The following is an 11,352-nucleotide window of genomic DNA, read 5'->3' as shown; positions in this document are numbered from 1 at the left end:
AAAACAAGGTGGACCGAAAACGAAACACAATTTTTCTTTGCCGATCCAGGTGGAGAGACGAGTGGGCACGAATTCGTTTCTTCTAGCAAACGTGATGAAATGGAACGCATCAAAGTTAACAGTAATTGGTAAAGGAGGGACAGGACAGGCACAAGCACTAGCTGACGCGGTTACAGCGCGACGCAGTGCGGCCTCAGGGTTTTCCTACGACAAGGATCTTCACATAGGGAAGATGGCTAAGCCAAAAAATCCTATAGTCATGAATGAATTGGAAGTGGGGCCATCGGAAGACACCCAGTGAAGCGCTAACCATTCTGACGTGCACAACCCTAGTAACGGCCCATTGTTCGAGGTTCCCGATGAGCAGGCTCTCTCAGTCGCAGTTGCCCAACCACAGCATCACGCACCAGGCTGGAACGAACAAGAAGAATGCCAACACGATATCCAACTACGAGCTTTTCTGACTGTAAAAACATCAATTGTGTCATGTGCTGTGAAGTGAGTGCGCGAAAATAGATTGACTTTTGTGTGTTGTTAATTTTTATGAGGGGGAATGTGTTGTGTAGTGTATAGGGGGCGCTATATCTCAATGCTATCATCTCTATATACGATTTCCATCAAAAAGGGCAGTTGTTACCCATCCATGGATCGGTTTGACTTATCACTCGGCGCATCGCGATACCGCGATATCACATAGGGCACTGCTGTTGATATTTGCCGTTTTAGACGTTGTCATACATTGAGCTTTCACTCTAACATGATTGTTATTGCCTCTAGTGTCCCAATCAGCAATGAGGCGTGACAGCCCCACAGTGATTCTTGAAAACGCTTTATTTTGTGTGGGTGCCTTCACCGGCAAAAGCACGACCGGGAAAGGAGGAGCGCTACCGCACTGCTTTACCGTATTTCGTACCGTATTTCCGTAACTCCCTAAAAGATTCTATTGTCGTAGCGCCTGGACGCCCCGATGCGAACCGCTGCGATTTGTCGAAGATGGCATTAGAGCGACAGCTCTACTCCTCCAGGCACAAACCCAGAAAACGCCTGTCCTTCATGCTTCGTCATATGGTGATGCCAATTTGTATATTTCCCGCGAGATGGCTCAAATTTCTCGCCGCTCAGTTCGCGGCGACGTTTATCCGGCATATCAGCGCGTTATTGACGTGCTTCGTTCCACGCGCCATTCTCACAACCCCGGTCAACAGTTCTCCGAAAGCTAGCGCGGCGCATTCGCAAAAACGAACAGTGGCTCAACGTCACTCTTTCACGCCGACACCACAAGAGGCGCTGGCTGCGTCAAAGTTCAGTGCGCGTCCGCGCCGAGAGCGCCGACGGCTCGGGCAACGTTTTTATGCTGTCTTGTGGTACAGTCCACTTTTACATTTCCCTGCGTTGTCCTCTGTCGTTTCGGTACGGTTTTGGTAGGTCCCGGGACAACTGGTATTGCCCGAACGAAGCTTCCGAGCTGAAGAGACGTCTCGCGATTTTCCGCTATAGATAGGCCTCATTTGTCGTGGCATCGGGAAAAAAGGCGGATTGTAGATGCGGTAATTGCTGCGACATAAGCGGCTGGCTATAACGCATGTCTGGCTAAACCAAGACATGCGATATAGTTAAATCTCTGCAAACCAACGGTCTCTTGCTTTCCCAAAGAGAGCAAACCCGACCCGCCACGGTGATCTAGCCGTTATGGGGCTCGACTGCTCATCCGAAGGTCGCAGGATCGAATGCCGGCAGCGGCGGCCGCATTTCAATTAGGCGAAATGCTCTAGACGTGTGCTTAGATTTAGGTGCATGTTAACAACACCAGATGGGCAAAATTCCCGGCGCCCTTCACTACGCCGTCCCTCATAATCATATCGCGGCTTTGGGAGGTAAAACCCGAAGAAATTAAATAAGCAAACCCGAGCTTTCACTCGACAAACTTGGCTTAACCACGATCGACCAAGGCAACCTTTTTCAGAAACCGCTAAAAGCCTCTGCAAAAAGCTCTCACTTTGTAAGAGCACCACAGGAGGTTCCCTGCAGCTTTCGCCGAGGCACATCACGCTGAAATTGTTCCAAATGGAAAATTTCACTGAGTTCTGGCTACACATTATTAACAAACGTGGGTGGTGAGAAGAAGAAAAAAAACTGTGCAAACAAAAGTTTTGTGGGTTTGGCCCCTGTTTCTACCGAGAAACGGAAAGCGCTCTATAAAAAAAAAGTAGGTTCTCATTTTTTTTTCGAAAAATTTGCAATTCATTACTGTGAGGATTATTCGCTTCTTGGTTAGCGGTGATTTTCTAGCAACGGGTACAGCAGAAGCGCTCCCCTTCATAAGATTCACTTTCGAATGCATTCGGAAGCGCTGAAACATTACAAATGACGCGGGCGATTCGCTTTTTTGCCGACATAATGGCACGTGCGATTCGAGGTACAGTAAGGGGGCCTGAGAATTCGCTCAGAAGAAAAGGGTATACGGCGAGCACCCGTACAACGGCAATATCCAGTCGTCGACGAAAATGATAAAGATTCCTGCGCTAGTCGCGAGGGTGAATTATTTAGAGGATCCTGCAGACTGAGTTTTTTTTTCGAGTCGCTACCCGCCTTCTTATTTGAATACAAAAACAAGGAATAGAAGGAACAATTTTTGGGAAAGAAATGCTCAGTGCTAAGCTGCGCTCGTTTTGTGTCATCTAGTTTCCACATAACGGTTCACTTTCCTTCTTTTTTTTTTCAGGTGCCTATGTTTTTCTTCGATCTAGTGATTACGGTGGCGAAGGTGCTTTGGACTCTTCAGGAAGAACTATTCTCCCTTCAAAAAAAAAGAGAAGAAAGACTGAACGAATGTAGTGGGCGAGCGCCGGTGATTAATGAGGTCTCCGAACAAAGCGAGAAGATGTCACGATGTTGTGCTCCTGATCGTTTCAAGCGTCGTGGTCTGATGACGGGCGCTGTACGTCCGAAGGTTCCAGCCTACATCATCGTAGGACGGCACTTGTAAGGCAAGTAAAAAGAAAATAGAATTCCTTTGTGCTCTGTTGACCCTGCGGAAATTTGCTTTCCAGGAAACGGAAAGATCACGTAGGCGGCTGCTTCCCTTTTCGTTCGGTCTTTCAAGTTGAGCTTTTTGTGGTGCGTGTGTATGTGTGTCCGGCAGCGAGACGTGGGAAGGAACAAAATACGAATCACCGTATGATGTCGTTGTGAAACGTTTGAGAAACAAGCAGTGGAAGCGCCTCTTGGTATAGTGGCGTTCGCTTCGGCGACAGGACGAGTGGTTCCTTATGCCTAGCTCGCAGAGACACGAAAGGTAGCTGGTGTTGCAACGCTTGCAGCGTATAGCTACTCACATGCTCTCTCATGAAACAGAGCGCTTGAACGACAAGGCGAAAGCTTTACTTTTCACTGTCTCCTCGGAAAGCAACCGTCAGCATCGTGTTCTCAGTCAGTAAAGAGATGAATATCCTTGGACATGTGTGTCGCTTGAGCAAACGCTTCGGCAAGTGGTGTTGTCTTCTGTTGCTGCCTTGACTAAGACAAGTCAGCTTCTCGAAACGTTGCCACCAGTGAAAACCCACGATCAAGTATTTGTGATATCTTCAAGCTGCTATCTTAATAATTGTTTGGGTTTAACGCCCCAAAACCCCGGTAATGATTATGAGAGACGCCGTAGTGGAGGGCTCCGGAAATTTCGATCACCTGGGGTTCTTTAAAGAGCACCTAAATCTATGTACACGGGCATCAAGCATTTTCGCCTCCATCGAAACTGCGCCCGCCGCAGCCGGGATTGGATCCCGCGACCTGCGGGTCAGCAGTCGAGCACCACTAGACCACCGTGGCGGGTAAACTTCTATCTTCCCTGAACTTCTGTCTAAGTCAGTAAAGGTATTCGTGGCCTTTGTGGGGGTACTCCGCATTCCAGCTGGCATTAAATTTTCTAGCATATCGAAGCAGGTTGCGAATTCAGCAACGAATAACTAAGATAAAAATTCTCGCAACTTCGCTCTATTGGTGCCGAGCCTGAAGCAAGAGCGCAGCTGGGTGGCTTTCCGTGTTTCTCTTCATCTTTTGTATTTTTTTTCTCTTTTCTCTGTTTCTTGCACCTGTTTTTTCGTATCTGTTCCTTTCTGTTTCTATCTCTTTCTATGTCGTTCTCTGTCTTTGTGCGTCTTTCTCTTTTTATTCCCTTCATTTCTCTCTATTTTCTCTCTTTCTTTTCTCTCTCGCTTCCTGTCCTTCTTTCTCTCTGCATATTTTCTCTTTGTCTTGCTTTCTACCTCTTTCTCTCACTCTCTCTTTCACGTGTTTCACGTGCTCCACTTCACCGAGCAGAGTTTTCATTTAACGCTCGCACCTGCTGTACTCGGTAGTGGGTTTTGCCTAATTCCTGCGGCAACCCTCCCCCCCCCCCCCACCCCCACCCCCACCCATCTTGGCGCCGCCCCTGGTTATGATTCCCAGTTGGGTTAAGTATTGATTTCAAACATAGTCATCTATTTATATGGATCGCAGGCTGTTCGTGTGTCTGACAACTCTCATTTTTGTCGTAAATTCTCGAGTTATTTGTTACCGCTGCTGCTCATTCTCAGTTCTCATACGCCTACCGAAGTTTCTAGTTAAATGGTACAATCACTAACACTAGATACGTAGTCCGTGATTTCGTGCGGGGAGCAAGAGGGGCGTTGTACTATGCCACAAGGACAACATGTATAGCATTACTTGATACGCGCGCCCGGGCGCGACACTTAATTACCGAAGCAACTAAAACAGCAAAAAAAAAAAAAAACGAGCGAGAACCGACGAGTTCGGTTTTCGCACGCCGCTGTTAGCTGATGTTTATTCACCAGTAGGCTTTCGCGCTAAATTCTGGTCTCATCTTCTTTCTACCACTATGCCGTATAGCTGTGGCGGCCTTCATTTGCATTCTACGCAGTGCGAAAGTGAACACAATATTGGCGGCGGATGCATAGAGAGACGAGTAAGTAACAATGAATAACATCGCCGCGTCGTCGCCTCTCTCGCTATTATCAGCCGAGGCAGAAAGCAGAGAAAACTTTGCGGCCCAACCCAGCTGTCGGTGCAGCCTGGCCGCTTGGTAAAATACGCGTGTCGTGGGGCAAGTTTCGTTTGCTTATTGCGTTCTTTGTTTCTGGCTCGTCGCGCCACCGGAGTACAGAGCCAAGCCTTGCAGATAGCTGCTCAAAGTTCGTTAAAGGCCGCTTTTGTTTCGCTCTCACACGCGAGAGTGGCAAATTGAATCGCTCGGGAAATGGGATTATTGCGGCAAGCCGCCTGCAGGGATGCGGCGGCAACGTGTTTGTGTGCTGCTCGCAACGCTGGCTATACGGTATAGTATAATGAATCGTCGTCCTGGCTTTTACTTTTACGCGTGCGCCGACGTGCGCGCGCTCCGTTTAGCGAGGAAAAGTGCCCTCGCCACCACTCGTGGTTACAATGGCGCAACGCCTCCGCGTGTTTCGTTCTTTTGGCGCGCAGGAAGAAGCGTGGCGTGATGGTCGCGAAGAAGAAGAGGATGGACGAAACGCTACACGTAGCGTTGTTAGTGGGCGATAAGTTTGGGAATAATGGCGCTGCAAGTTGTGCATTCTTCCTCTTCTTTCCACTTCTTGCTGTAGCACGCCTTTTTTTCTTTTTTTTTGTTCGGGTGGGTGTTCGTTGCTTGCACAACTTCGTCGGCTCGATTGGTTCGGCTCCGTTGAACCTCACTTTTTCTAAAAGTATTTCCTCGAAGGCAACGGAAATAAGTGGTCGCCTGTAGACAAACTGCGCTGTTCAAGTGTATTGTGAATTGTGCGCACTCATGCTTTCTGTTATTCTCTTTTACGCCCTTATCTGTTTGCTAACGTGTAGGGTAACAAACTAGACACTGTCTAGTTAGCATCGCTGCCTTTCCCCCTCCCCCCTCTATCTTCTTCTTTGCGGGAATACTGTCTGCGTCGCTGGCTCTTGGGAAGTCCGCATGGAAATTCAATATATCTAAAGGTGTTTCGCGGTGATTGTTGAGTATACAACGCGCAGTCTTCCCGAATTGTTTGTTTTAGCTTTCGTGATCAGAATTGCCCAAACCAAAGTGCTGAGTACTAGTCCTTTGAAGCAAGCGCCAATGTTCGACTATATACGTGACACGGTGTTGGCTATCGATGTTAAAGCTTTGCAGAAAAGAAAATTGTAGTTGTAATATAAGAACAGCGCTAAAACGACAGCGCTTAAACGAATTAACCAGTCCGAATTCGTACACCAATACTGCAGTTAATTTGGTTCCATAGGCTCAAGTATCTTTCCCGTGTTGTCTTTTCAAGCCTGTACTGTGAGTCATCTGTTATTTGGAAAGAGTTTACATGTTCTCGACTTCATAATCTCAATCCTATTAACAAAGTAGTTGTTTGGCTGGAAGTGTTCATAACAGATGATAGTGTCAATGCTATTGCCAGTGACAGGGGTGAATCAACTACAAGTAGCTCACTCGATGAGAGGACTCTGGCATTGAGCAGGTTGCGTGTCATGTTGCGACCGCCTTCTCCTTTTCGCATTCACACCGCAACCCATGTGGTTCTTTTTGTCTTCTAGGAGAAACCATATAAAAAAATAACAGCTTCAACTCGACGCATCCACTGTGGAATTGCCCTGGACTTCAGCAGGTGTGACCATGCCACATTTTTGCGACATGCCCTTCAACCAGGACTACGTACCAACATAGAACACTTGGTACATGGTCTTTAACGTCGTTCGGCGTTGGACTACAAAAACCAACCAGTTGTTTTTGTGCCGCTAAGCAATGACAATTATGCCTAAAGCCAGGATTTTAAATTGAAGAAAAAGTTCTGAAATACTGAAAATTTGTGAATGTGGCCCATGACTATGATATTCAGTAATGCTTCTGAAGTTAATCTTGCCAAGACTGGAGTCCAGGAAACCTTCGATGGTATCGTACGCGCGACTACGTAATGGCGTTGTACATGTGACAGCACTCGAACGAAAAGCTGGTACTTTACTTCGTCAAAACTTCAAGTTCAACGAAGTGTTATCCTGAAGTGCGTCTGAGTAAGGTAAGCAAGCGTGGAGGCGAGGCGCTTTGCAAGCCAAAAACCAACCAAGGCTGGCCGTGCAAACATTTTGGTGTTGTTCGTGGTAGCGTTCTCTCGACTTGGCGGCTTGCCAAGAAACAATCAGGAATGGGACCGAGAGCGGTGGCTCAGACGCAAGAGAAAGGACGTCGGGAGTTACGCGTGCGCTTCATCATTGCTGCCGGCTAATGGATCCGGTGGTCGACGAGAATTAATGACGGCCCCGAATGGCAGTCGCGGCAGTCGTTAGGGCCTTCTCGGCCGTAATTAGGCCTCGGCTAGAACGCCGAGACGACGACGACCATGAGTTAGCGGCGGGCGTGCGGCTTGCAGGCCGCGGCGCTTGCTGGCTCTCGGTGCTTGTCATTCCCGGTGGGCCGGTGCGCGCACGCTGTCATTAGCGAGAACAATGACCAAGACTCCGCCCACGTGGTTGTTACCACCGGGGCACGCCCGCCGGTGCCTGCCACTGCGCGAGGCCATCCATGTTCGCTCTCGTACGCATGCGCAAAACGGCGCGGAAGTGCTCTTTCTGCTTTTGTGACCCATACATTGCTAGAACTTCCTAACTTTTTAACACTCAAGAACTAGGAACCGTGTCTTTACACGCATATTTCTCGCCATACAGTCTCAGGAGAAACTTCATTACAGATAGCAGTGCTGTCCCAAGTGGAGCCTTCGCTGCAGTGGCAGATCGACCAAAGGAATGTGCATGGAGCCCAACGGTTTCAATCGTATCTATACAGATTGTTATGTACACCAGCCTTTGCTATCTCTTTTATGACTCTCCCCATTTCTGTAATTCGAGCCGTAAGCTGTCACAGGCTGTGGCATCAAAGAGGAAGCAACAGTTTGTTAATTGCACTATCAAGATAGAAGATAGAGGCGGAATTAAGGCATCGATGGTGGGAAGTCGCCAAACAATGTCACCGGAGCGATGATTTCGTCAAGGATACTTGACTTTCTTCGTCATTTTCTTCGTTAGGGCAGCATCTGACGAAGAAAGCTGTACTCGTTGAACGCTGCCTCTAGCGATACTCTTCGTTTGACGATTTCTCAGCTTGTGCGTGATATTGTGAATGTCAATACTCGCAATAGGAATTTCCCATTTCTCTTTAACCACAACAATACAGTGATGTCTACTGTTAGAGGATTACTGACACAGAAATTTTGGCCTCGAGTTTTTTTGCTGCAATGGTTGGTGGGGGCCCGTTAGTTCATAACATGGCATATCGTTTGCTGCAGCGCTGGACTGATAATTAATTACAGGCTTCTCATTAGGGGCCAGTGTCAGTTTCGATTTCAAAAACGACAAGCCTCCGGGTGCAACTATCGCCACCTAGCGAGTGCAGCGCTCGATCACGTCTGCACACATAACTGTGACGCACTTCCGCACGGTTCGCGAGCAGCCGACAAGTAGGCTGCTGGAGCAAACGCGGCAAAAAAACATGGCGGCTATGGCGTCGTCATAACTTGTTTGCAGCGTGGTCACTTGGGGGAAGCAGGGGGTCCCCAAGAGATGCTTTGAGGATCTCAGTAGCGCGAGGATGTCGATTGCTCAAGCAAACTTCAAGAATTCTTCAAGATCACTTCCAAGCTATAGCCGCTGTTGGTATTTTGCGGATTATATACGCATGTTCACCGAAATCGATCCCGTAGGCTATCTCGGCCGCGAAATATTGTGTCGGTACCCCTTTAAGGAGCACGAATGGTTGTACACCCTTCACGCCGCTTACTTTTTTAGCATGTGTACAAATTACTACGCTTCGGGGGATGACATCGTTCGCGGTGGTGTCTCCTGCCCAGGCGACCGCGTACAGTATTGCCATATAGTTCATCTTGGGGTTCAATGGGGTTCAACCTGCTCTCTATATAGTTCAACAAATTCCCGGAAACAACCGCTGGCAGCAGTGAAGGCAGCCGTGAATTTGCTTAAACTATCTTTTTGTAGAGTCACGCAAGATCGGATCTAAAAGAGTTAGCTGCTAGCCTCACTTCGTTAACATTGCAGTTTCTGGCTACCACGTTCATTGCTTCGCCCTTAAAGAAGCCCGGCAACACTTTTCCAGCAGAGTGAGAACACTGCCGATCGCTAGTCGAGGCTCCCAAGATCACGTGAGCCGAACGTTATAGCGCCTTGCACGGTCCTGCAATTCACAATTAATTCTCAAATTCATTTATAACCGCTCACTTTTCTCTCGTCAAATGATGCCATAAACCCAAACGATCGCGCCATAATCCCAACGTTCACGACCATTGGATGATTTGAGCATCGTGTGCTGCGTAGTTACCGTGTCGCCGCGGAATGCCGCCACATCAGCCGCATGTTCGAAGAAAAAGAAAGAAAAAAAAGTGTGCTCAAGGTTATAACGCGCTGAAGAACGGGCGTATTGTCTTACCTCCTTCTCACCCTCCCCCACCCCTCCCCATTCGCATCTTTCAGCGCGCTCGCTGGTTCGAGGGAGGGAGAAAGCGCTTAACACATTCGTGACCGCGCCTATTCCCATCGATAGTATGTAGTCATGACTTCAAGTTCTAATTCCGGCGCTCTCTCAGCGCTTATTGACAGCTAACGCCATTTATAAAGTGTAAAAGAGGCAGTATTTTAATCAGTTTCGCCTCTGTTTCTTTTTTCCGCTCCTGGGGATTTTTAATCCTCCTTCGCAGCTGAGGAACTGAGCGCTCGAGGAAGTGAGCGCTCGGTTATGGCGTCGACGTTGCTCGCGGGCGCTCCACGAAACGGCAAATTTTGACGGATTCCGATGACTATGGGCGTCAATCTCCGGATGACGGTGGCAGCACAACACGGAAGACCACTTCGATTCGTCAGACTCAGCACGGACGGCGTGTGTCAAACCGCCCCGGAACAGCAGCAGGTATTCGCCGGTAAGTTTCGCTCTCTCCTCGGGCCGTTTTATCGCTGCCGCGTGTGACTTAAACGTATCCGGTGCTTACGAAAGGTCACAGCCTTCTTTGAAAGGCGTCAACTTTGTTCGGGCGAGAGCATTCGGCGCCGGCTGCAGAAACAACGGAGTTCTCTCCGCGAAGACGGCGTGGAGAGGACCTTTACCTAACGCCCCGGTTGCAGCGTAGAGCTTCTACGTGTTGCTTTTCACCGCAGAAGTCGTCAGAAAGAATGCAACCTCACAAATAAGAAGCATATTTTCGAAAAGCCAACCCACATCAGCCAACCTTTGTTTCAACCTCGTCGAGAAACTCTTTGCGAGTGGCATGAAAGGCACTAGTGCTTAATTTTTTGTATGTATGTAATAACTTTTCTCTTTACATAGTTTTATATTTGCCGTATTATTCCATGAGGGTTTGCCTTCAAAATATATTTCGATTTTTTAATGTTTATCCTGTGCAGAGTAGTATTGATTCTTAAGAACTTATTTTCTTTTGTTGCGTTTTTTTGATAACTTTTTGATCATATTTCAATTAAATATGTTTTTGAAATCAATACTGTTCGAAATACCAATATACCTCTATCAATTGAAACCCTACACCTTAGCGTCATACATGTCTCTGGCAGGAAAAATGGATCTCTTGGACAACGAAAAAACCAATTCTTCGGCGTCACTAAAGTGTTAAGGCGTGTCAGAAATCCCCGTAAGCCCGCTACTACTTGGAGGATCTGAAAATTTTTGTGGCACTCGCATCCTGAGGCAGTGAACTCCTTTAATGAAGCCTTTGAAAAAGTGATGAAGACTCAATTATTTGAAAAAGTGTTGCAGGCCCTCTTTAGGCAAAACTGATTTTTTTTCTAATTGAGTAAGAAAGCTTGTAACGAATTGCAAGCAGGTGCAATAAACTGGTTAACGATGCTTTACAACAAGATTTGATTACTTTTCCCAAGTTCGTTGCGTTGTTTTTCTGCAGGACACCAACTACGCTTTGTATTACCTACATTTTTATGTTCGACTATAAAGTTATTGTATATAATAATGCTCCGTATCTGCACACCTCTGTTGTTCTTTTGCCATTGCTGTGCAGTAATCGCGACCGCAGTTCAGTTACTTAACTACAGATATTGTATAACAAGCTTAGAAGTCGGAAACGTACCACTTTTTACCATACCGAGAGGAACACTATTACTTGACAGCGGAGCTGTTTAACTCGACGATTAGTGTGTGCAGATAGCACGGAAAACTATCATCATCATCAACCGACCACGCGTCTCTTCGTGCTCGTCTTCATTTGTGCTTCGCTCCCAGACGCGTGCGCCGATAGTTCGGCTTGGGATGCAATAACTCTGATGGGTGAGCGAACGCGCACAGAGAAA

General features: G+C 47.6%; 1 long non-coding RNA gene across 1 annotated transcript in view; it reads left to right on the top strand.

The window, feature by feature from the left end:
- The first annotated feature begins 487 nt into the window (after positions 1–487).
- LOC125758790 (uncharacterized) overlaps positions 488–11,352 on the top strand; it is a 20,236-nt gene continuing 9,371 nt past the window's right edge. The window contains exon 1 of the long non-coding RNA XR_007416417.1: positions 488–555. This is a non-coding gene — a long non-coding RNA (uncharacterized LOC125758790). The remainder of the gene's footprint in view (positions 556–11,352) is intronic.

This window comes from Rhipicephalus sanguineus, chromosome 6 (genome assembly GCF_013339695.2).
Source record: "Rhipicephalus sanguineus isolate Rsan-2018 chromosome 6, BIME_Rsan_1.4, whole genome shotgun sequence".
NCBI classification, from domain to species: Eukaryota; Metazoa; Arthropoda; class Arachnida; order Ixodida; family Ixodidae; genus Rhipicephalus; species Rhipicephalus sanguineus.
The sequence above is the reverse complement of the archived record's forward strand: the minus strand, read 5'-3'. Positions and strand labels throughout refer to the sequence as shown.